The sequence below is a fragment of the Anomaloglossus baeobatrachus genome, chromosome 10 (genome assembly GCF_048569485.1).
Source record: "Anomaloglossus baeobatrachus isolate aAnoBae1 chromosome 10, aAnoBae1.hap1, whole genome shotgun sequence".
NCBI classification, from domain to species: domain Eukaryota; kingdom Metazoa; phylum Chordata; class Amphibia; order Anura; family Aromobatidae; genus Anomaloglossus; species Anomaloglossus baeobatrachus.
Window position 1 is genome coordinate 212,151,967 of NC_134362.1, and position 9,486 is coordinate 212,161,452.

The window sequence follows — 9,486 nt, forward strand, 5'->3', positions numbered from 1 at the left end:
CCTTTTCTTCTAGCTCCTATTGGGAGACCCAGACGATTGGGTGTATAGCTACTGCCTCCGGAGGCCACACAAAGCATTACACTAAAAAGTGTAAGGCCCCTCCCCTTCTGGCTATACACCCCCAGTGGGATCACTGGCTCACCAGTTTTAGTGCAAAAGCAAGAAGGAGGAAAGCCAATAACTGGTTTAAACAAATTCACTCCGAGTAACATCGGAGAACTGAAAAACCGTTCAACATGAACAACATGTGTACCCGAAAAAACCCAAAAATCCCGAAGGACAACAGGGCGGGTGCTGGGTCTCCCAATAGGAGCTAGAAGAAAAGGAATTTACGGTAAGTAACAAAATTCCCTTCTTCTTCGGCGCTCCATTGGGAGACCCAGACGATTGGGACGTCCAAAAGCTGTCCCTGGGTGGGTAAAGAAATACCTTATGTTAGAGCTGCGAAGACAGCCCTCCCCTACGGGGAGGCAACTGCCGCCTGCAGGACTCTTCTACCTAGGCTGGCGTCCGCCGAAGCATAGGTATGCACCTGATAATGTTTGGTGAAAGTGTGCAGACTCGACCAGGTAGCTGCCTGGCACACCTGTTGAGCCGTAGCCTGGTGTCGTAATGCCCAGGACGCACCCACGGCTCTGGTTGAATGGGCCTTCAGCCCTGATGGAACCGGAAGCCCAGCAGAACGGTAGGCTTCAAGAATTGGTTCTTTGATCCATCGAGCCAGGGTGGCTTTGGAAGCCTGCGACCCTTTGCGCTTACCAGCGACAAGGACAAAGAGTGCATCGGAGCGGCGCAGGGGCGCCGTGCGGGAAATGTAGATTCTGAGTGCTCTCACCAGATCTAACAAATGTAAATCCTTCTCATACCGATAAACTGCATGAGGACAAAAAGAAGGCAAAGAGATATCCTGATTAAGATGAAAAGAGGATACCACCTTCGGGAGAAACTCCTGAATGGGGCGCAGCACTACCTTGTCCTGGTGGAAGACCAGGAAAGGAGCCTTGAATGACAGCGCTGCTAGCTCAGACACTCTCCGAAGAGATGTGATCGCTACCAGAAAAGCCACTTTCTGTGATAGTCTAGAAAGTGAAACCTCCCTCAGAGGCTCGAAGGGCGGCTTCTGGAGGGCAACTAGTACCCTGTTCAGATCCCATGGATCTAACGGCCGCTTGTACGGGGGTACAATATGACATACCCCCTGCAGGAACGTGCGCACCTTAGGAAGTCGTGCTAGACGCTTCTGAAAAAGGACGGATAGCGCCGAGACTTGCCCTTTAAAGGGAGCCGAGCGACCAACCTTTTTCTAACCCAGATTGCAGGAAAGAAAGAAAGGTAGGCAATGCAAATGGCCAGGGAGACACTCCCTGAGCAGAGCACCAAGATAAGAATATCCTCCACGTTCTGTGGTAGATCTTAGCAGACGTGGGCTTCCTAGCCTGTGTCATGGTGGCAACGACCCCTTGGGATAATCCTGAAGACCCTAGGATCCAGGACTCAATGGCCACACAGTCAGGTTCAGGGCCGCAGAATTCCGATGGAAAAAAGGCCCTTGGAACAGTAAGTCTGGTCGGTCTGTTAGTGCCCACGGTTGGCCGACCGTGAGATGCCACAGATCCGGATCGGATCTGATCTTGCGTAGCACTCTGGGCAAGAGTGCCAGAGGTGGAAACACATAAGGGAGCCGGAACTGCGACCAATCTTGCACTAAGGCGTCTGCCGCCAGAGCTCTGTGATCGCGAGACCGTGCTATGAAGGTTGGGACCTTGTTGTTGTGCCTGGACGCCATTAGGTCGACGTCCGGCCTTCCCCAGCGGCGACAGATTTCCTGAAACACGTCCGGGTGAAGGGACCATTCCCCTGCGTCCATGCCCTGGCGACTGAGGAAGTCTGCTTCCCAGTTTTCTATGCCGGGGATGTGAACTGCGGATATGGTGGAGACCTTGGCTTCCACCCACATCAGAATCCGCCGGACTTCCTTGAAGGCTTGCCGACTGCGTGTCCCTCCTTGGTGATTGATGTATGCCACCGCTGTGGAGTTGTCCGACTGAAATCGGATCTGCTTTCCTTCCAGCCACTGCTGGAAGGCTAGTAGGGCAAGATACACTGCTCTGATTTTCAGAACCTTGATCTGAAGGGTGGACTCCTGCTGAGTCCACGTCCCTTGAGCCCTGTGGTGGAGAAAAACTGCTCCCCACCCTGACAGACTCGCGTCTGTCGTGACCACCGCCCAAGACGGTGGTAGGAAGGATCTTCCCTGTGATAAAGAGGTGGGAAGAAGGCACCATTGCAGAGAGTCCTTGGCCGTCTGTGAAAGGGATACTTTCCTGTTCAGGGATGTTGACTTCCCGTCCCATTGGCAGAGAATGTCCCATTGAAGTGGACGCAGATGAAACTGCGCAAACAGAACCGCCTCCATTGCCGCCACCATCTTCCCGAGGAAGTGCATGAGGCGTCTTAAGGAGTGCGACTGACCTTGAAGGAGAGTCTGCACCCCAGTTTGTAGTGACCGCTGCTTGTCCAGCGGAAGCTTCACTATCGCTGAGAGGGTATGAAACTCCATGCCAAGATACTTAGTGATTGGGTCGATGACAGGTTTGACCTTGAGAAGTTGATGATCCACCCGAACGTCTGGAGAGTCTCCAGCGCAACATTCAGGCTGAATTGGCATGCCTCTTGAGAGGGTGCCTTGACAAGTAGATCGTCCAAGTAAGGGATCACAGAGTGTCCCTGTGAGTGCAAGACTGCTACCACTGCCGCCATGACCTTGGAGAACACCCGTGGGGCTGTCGCCAGACCGAATGGCAGAGCTACGAACTGAAGATGGTCGTCTCCCATCACGAAACGTAGAAAACATTGGTGCTCTGTAGCAATCGGCACGTGGAGATGAGCATCTGTGATGTCTATTGATGCTAGGAAATTTCCTTGAGACATTGAGGCAATGACGGAGCGGAGGGTTTCATCCGGAACCGCCTGGCCTCCACGTGCTTGTTGAGCAGTTTTAGGTCCAGAACGGAACGGAAAGAGCCATCCTTTTTTGGCACCACAACCAGATTGGAGGAAAACCGTGTCTTGTTCCTGAAGAGGAACAGGGATTACCACTCCTTCTGCCTGCAGAAGAGCATCGGCTCGGTGGGGAGGTGGGGACGTTCTGAAGAATCGAGTCGGAGGACGAGAACAGAACTCTGTCCTGTGCACGTGGGCACAATGTCCCTCACCCACCGGTCTGTGACCTGTGGCAGCTAAATGTCGCCAAAGGCGAGCGAGTCTGCCATCAACCGCGGATGCGGAGAGATGAGAGAGCTGAGAGTCATGAGGAGACCGCCTTGGTAGCGGTTCCTCCGGCTGCCTTCCTTGGGCGTGATTGAGCCCGGCCGGAAGCTGAGCCCCTCTGAGGATTTTCAGCCCTTTTGGACGAGGACAATTGTGACCTGCCCGAGCCTGGGAAGGACCGAAACCTCGACTGTCCTTCCAGGACAGCATTAATAGGGTAAGTCGCAATGCAGACATTGCGAGGTTACGGACGCCCCTGCGGCACAAATGTACATGTGCTGAAGACCAGCTGCGCAAGAACAGCTGAAAAGCTTAGGGTGCCCATACGGCTGTGAATGCCGGAGCAACCGACACGCCGATAGCCTCATAGACAGATTTCAACCAGAGTCCATCTGTCTGTCAATGGCATCTTTAAATGAAGTCCCATTTCCACTGCAACTATGGCTCTAGCCGCAAGCCTGGAGATTGGAGAATCCACCTTTGGACCCTGGGTCCAGCGCTTGACCACGTCAGAGGGAAAGGGATAACGTGTATCCTTAATACGTTTGGAGAAAACGCTTATCTGGTAAGCGTGGTGTTCCTGGACTGCTTCTCTGAAGTCAGCGTGGCCAGAAAAATACTCAATATACGTTTGAGCTACTGAAATGGGACTTCTCCTGCTGTGAAGCTGCCTCCTCCGCAGGGGGAGCTGAGGGAGAAAGATCCAACATTCCATTGATGGACGCTATAGGATCATTCCTTATGGCGTCACCATCCGGTGTATCCGGATTGAGAGCGGTGTCAGGATCAAAGTCCTGATGAGCTACGTCTGCCTCATCATACAGAGAGTCTTCCTGGGACCCCCCCGGAGCACCGATTTTATTCCAAATGAGGGTGGCCAGGGAGCAATGATCCAGATTGCCCATGGCCTGTCCGGACTGCAAGTCTCTATCCCATTGCAACTCCGTCCCTGTCCTTTGACAGGGTTGACAGGTGGTTCCTTTGGCCACGTCTAGTAGAGACCCCGGCTGACCAAGTGCTACAGGGGAGCATTGCACACAATGGGGTTCAGTGCCGTGGCACAGTATCACATGCAGTAAAAACAGCATCGAAAGCCTGCGTTGCTTATATGCTGCTGCCGACTAGCCATCTAGGACATAGAGCCAAGAATGGCGACCGTACAGTGCAATGTATAGCATACAAGCATAAAGTACAAATGAACACTGCAGCACATGCAGTACAAGCAGCATAGAAAGCCTGTGCCTTGGCACCCCTGCTTTTCTGCTGCTGTAGACTAGCCATCTAGGGGAATATAGCCCAGAATAGCGACCATACAGTGCAATGTATAGCATACAAGCATAAGTACAAACGAACACTGCAACACCTGCAATACAAGCAGCATAGAAAAAACCTGTGCCTCAGCACCCTTGCTTTTCTGCTGCTGTAGTCTAGCCATTCTAGGCGAATATAGCCAAGACTAGCGACCGTACAGTGCAGTGTATAGCATACAAGCATAAATACACATGAACACCTCAGTACATGCAATACAAGCAGCATAGAAAGCCTGTGCCTTAGCACCCCTGCTTTCCTGCTGCTGATGTGTCGCCATCTAAGAGGGCATATAGCCAAAAATAGCGACCTATGCAGTGTAAGCATAAAATACAAATGGACAACTGCGGTATTTAGTGGGGTCAGCACTCCAGGTGCCGCTTACCGCCCGCCTATAAGCGGGTGTGTGGTCGCCCTAGTCCTGTGCCTGGTTGCCCAGAGTCCGTTCTCTCAGCTCGGACTGCAGGAATGGCTGCCGGCGTCCTTCTCCAGCTCGTATGAGTAGGGGCGGGCCGTGGGCGTGCCCCAAGTCAGAGCGGGAAACCGGCGTCCCACAGTGTCCAGTGAGAGGGCTGGAGCATGTAAATAAGGCTCCAGCCCTCGGCGCTGCTGATTGTACAGCGTCTCTCCCCTACCCTGATTGACAGGGTGGGGGCGGGAACGAAGCGGCGCTAGGCCGCAGAAGCCGGGGAGTAAAGTTAGAAGCGCCGCCGCCGTAAAAGCGCGGTCGGCGCAAAGTCCCCGGCGCACCACAAGTCGCAGCTGCGCCGCCGCTCCAGGAGCGGTCGGCGCAGTAGTTCCCAACATGTAACGTCACTCAGCAAAGCTGCAGTGACCTAACCCCAGCGCTACTGTCCCCGGCGCACTATAACGCTCAGCAAGCCTTGAGAGCGTCCGTGCCTGCCGGGGACACCGAGTACCTGAATGATGCAGGGCCTTGTCCCTGACTGTACTCATGCTCCGAATCCAGCAGGTTCTCTGGGTCTGTGGATGGAGCCCGGCCTCAGGGCTTGGGGGCCGGCAAGATCCCACTTCCACAGAGCCCTCAAGGGGATGTGGAAGGAAAGAAGGGAATTTTGTTACTTACCGTAAATTCCTTTTCTTCTAGCTCCTATTGGGAGACCCAGACGATTGGGGTGTATAGCTACTGCCTCCGGAGGCCACACAAAGCACTACACCAAAAAGTGTAAGGCCCCTCCCCTTCTGGCTATACACCCCCAGTGGGATCACTGGCTCACCAGTTTTAGTGCAAAAGCAAGAAGGAGGAAAGCCAATAACTGGTTTAAACAAATTCACTCCGAAGTAACATCGGAGAACTGAAAACCATTCAACATGAACAACATGTGTACCCGAAAAACAACCAAAAATCCCGAAGGACAACAGGGCGGGTGCTGGGTCTCCCAATAGGAGCTAGAAGAAAAGGAATTTACGGTAAGTAACAAAATTCCCTTCTTCTTCGGTGCGCCATTGGGAGACCCAGACGATTGGGACGTCCAAAAGCTGTCCCTGGGTGGGTAAAGAAATACCTCATGTTAGAGCTGCAAAGACAGCCCTCCCCTACGGGGAGGCAACTGCCGCCTGCAGGACTCTTCTACCTAGGCTGGCGTCCGCCGAAGCATAGGTATGCACCTGATAATGTTTGGTGAAAGTGTGCAGACTCGACCAGGTAGCTGCCTGGCACACCTGTTGAGCCGTAGCCTGGTGCCGTAATGCCCAGGACGCACCCACGGCTCTGGTAGAATGGGCCTTCAGCCCTGATGAAACCGGAAGCCCAGTAGAACGGTAGGCTTCAAGGATTGGTTCCTTGATCCATTGAGCCAGGGTGGATGTTGCAGCCTGCGATCCCTTGCGCTGACCAGTGACAAGGACAAAGAGTGCATCCGAGCGGCGCAGGAGCGCCGTGCGGGAATGTAGATTCTGGGTGCTCTACACCAGATCCAACAATGCAAAGCCATTACATATCGATGAAATGGAGAAAAGGAAGGTAAGGAGATATCCTGATTGTGATAAAAAGGGGATACCACCTTAAGGAGAAACTCTGGGATCGGACGCAGCACTACCTTATCTTGGTGAACACCAGGAAGGGAGCTCTGGATGACCGCGCTGCTAGTTCTGACACTCTCCGAAGAGACGTGACCGCTACCAGAAAGGCCACTTTCTGTGAAAGTCGAGAAAGTGAAAACAACCCTCAGAGGCTCGAAGGGCGGCTCCTAGAGAGCAATTAATACCCTGTGCAGATCCCATGGGTCTGACGGCCTCTTGTACGGAGGGACAATGTGATAATCCCCCTGCAGGAACGTGCGTACCTGAGGAAGTCGTACTAGGCGCTTCTGAAAGAATACAGACAGCGCTGGGACTCGTCCGTTAAGGGAGCCGAGCGACAAACCTTTTCCCAATCCAGATGCAGGAAGGGGGGAAAAAGGAGACAATGCAAATGGCCAGGGAGACACTCCCTAAGCAGAGCACCAAGATAAGAATAACTTCCACGTCTTGTGGGAGATTTTGGCAGACGTCGGCTTCCTAGCCCGTCTCATGGTGGCAATGACGTCTTGAGATAATCCTGAAGACGCTAGGATCTCGGACTCGATGGCCACACAGTCCGGATCAGGGCCGTAGAATTCAGTGGAAAGAACGGCCCTTGGGACAGTAAGTCTGGCCGGTCTGAGAGTGCCCACGGTTGGCCGACCGTGAGATGCCACAGATCCGGGACCACGACCTCCTCGGTCAGTCTGGGACGACGAGGATGGCGCGGCGGCAAGCGGAGCTGAGCTTGCGTAGCACTCTGGGCAACAGTGCCAGAGTAGGAAACACATAGGGTAGCTGGAACTGCGACCAATCCTGAACTAGGGCGCCTGCCGCCAGAGCTCTTTGCTCGTGAGACCGCGCCATGAAAATCGGGACCTTGTTGTTGTGCCGAGACGCCATTAGGTCGACGTCCGGCATCCTCCAGCGGCTACAGATTTCCTGACACCATACTGGGTGCAGAGGCCATTCCCCTGCGTCCATGCCCAGGCGACTGAGGAAGTCTGCTTCCCAATTTTCTACGCCCGGGATGTGAACTGCGGATATGGTGGATGCTCTGTCCCCCACCCACATCAGAATCCGCCGGATTGCCTGGTAGGCTTGGCGATGCGTGTTCCGCCTTGGTGGGCGATGTCTGCCACCGCTGTGGAATTGTCCGACTGAATTCGGATCTGTTTTCCTTCCAGCCACTGCTGGAAGGCTTGCAGGGCAAGATGCACTGCCCAGATTTCCAGAACATTGATCTGAAGGATGGACTCCTCTGGAGAGAGTCCTTGACCGTCTGAGAAGGGAAACGTTCCTTTCTAGGGACGTCGACTCCCCAACCCATTGGCAAAGCATGTCCCATTGAAGTGGACGCAGTGAAACTGCGCGAAAGTGACTGCCTCTGCATGAGGCGTCTTAAGGGGTGTGACTGGCCTTGAAGGAGAGACTGCACCCCCGTCTGTAGTGAACGCTGCTTGTCCAGCGGAAGCTTCACTATCGCTGAGGGAGTGTGAAACTCCATGCCCAGATATGTCAGCGATTGGGTCGGTGCCCGATGTAACCTTGAAAAGTTGATGATCCACCCGAAACTCTGGAGAGTCTCCAGCGCCACGTTCAGGCTGTGTCGGCATGCCTCTTGAGAGGGTGCCTTGACAAGTGGATCGTCCAGTAAGGATCACAGAGTGACCCTGAGAGTGCAGGACTGCTCCCACTGCTGCCCTGAACTTGGTGAAAACCCGTAGGGCTGTCGCCAGACCGAAGGGCAGGGCTACGCACTGAAGATGCTCGTCTTCAATAACGAAACGTAGCAAACGCTGGTGCTCTGGAGCAATCGGCACGAGGAGATAAGCATCCTGATGTCTATTGATGCTAGGAAAATCTCCTTGAGACATTGAGGCAATGACGGAGCGGAGGGTTACATCCGGAACCGCCTGGCCTTCACGTGCTTGGTGAGCAGTTTTAGGTCCAGAACGGAACGGAAAAAGCCACCCTTTTTTGGCACCCCAATAAGATTGGAGGAAAAAAACGTGTCTTGTTCCTGAAGAGGAACAGGGATTACCACTCCTTCTGCCTGCAGACGAGCATCGGCTCGGTGGGGGGGTGGGGGGGTGGGGGGGGGGGGAGTTCTGAAGAATCGAGCCGGAGGACGAGAACAGAGCTCTATCCTGTACACGTGAGACACAATGTCTCTCACCCACCGGTCTGTGACCTGTGGCAGCTAAATGTACCCAGAAGCGGGAGATTCTGCCACCAACCGCGGATGCGGGGAGAGAGAGCTGAAATACATGAGGAGATCGCCTTGGTAGCGGTTCCTCCTGCTGCCTTCCTTGGGCGTGAATGAGCCCGGCCGGAATCTGAGCCCCTCTGAGCCTTTTGAGCCCTTTTAGACGAGTACAATTGGGACTTGCCCGAGCCTGGGAAGGACCAACCTCGACTGTCCCCCCAGGACAGCATTACTAGGGTAAGTCGCAATGCAGACATTGCGAGGTGAAGGACACCACCTGCGGCACAGATGTACATGTGCTCAAGACCAGCTGCGCAAGACCAGCTGAAATAGGTTAGGGTGCCCATACGGCTGCGAATGCCGGAGCAACCGACACGCTGATAGCTTCACAGACAGATTTCAACCAGAGGTCTATCTGTCTGTCAATGGCATCTTTAAGGGAAGTCCCATCTCCACTGCAACTATGGATCTAGCTGCAAGCCTGGAGATTGGGGGATCCACCTTTGGACCCTGGGTCCAGGGCTGTACCACATCAGGGTAAAGGGATAACGTGCATCCTTAATACGTTTGGAGAAAACGTTTATCTGGTAAGCGTGGTGTTTCTGAACTGCGTCTCTGAAGTCAGCGTGGTCAGAAAAAATACTCAATCTACGCATGAGTACTGAAAAAGGATTTCT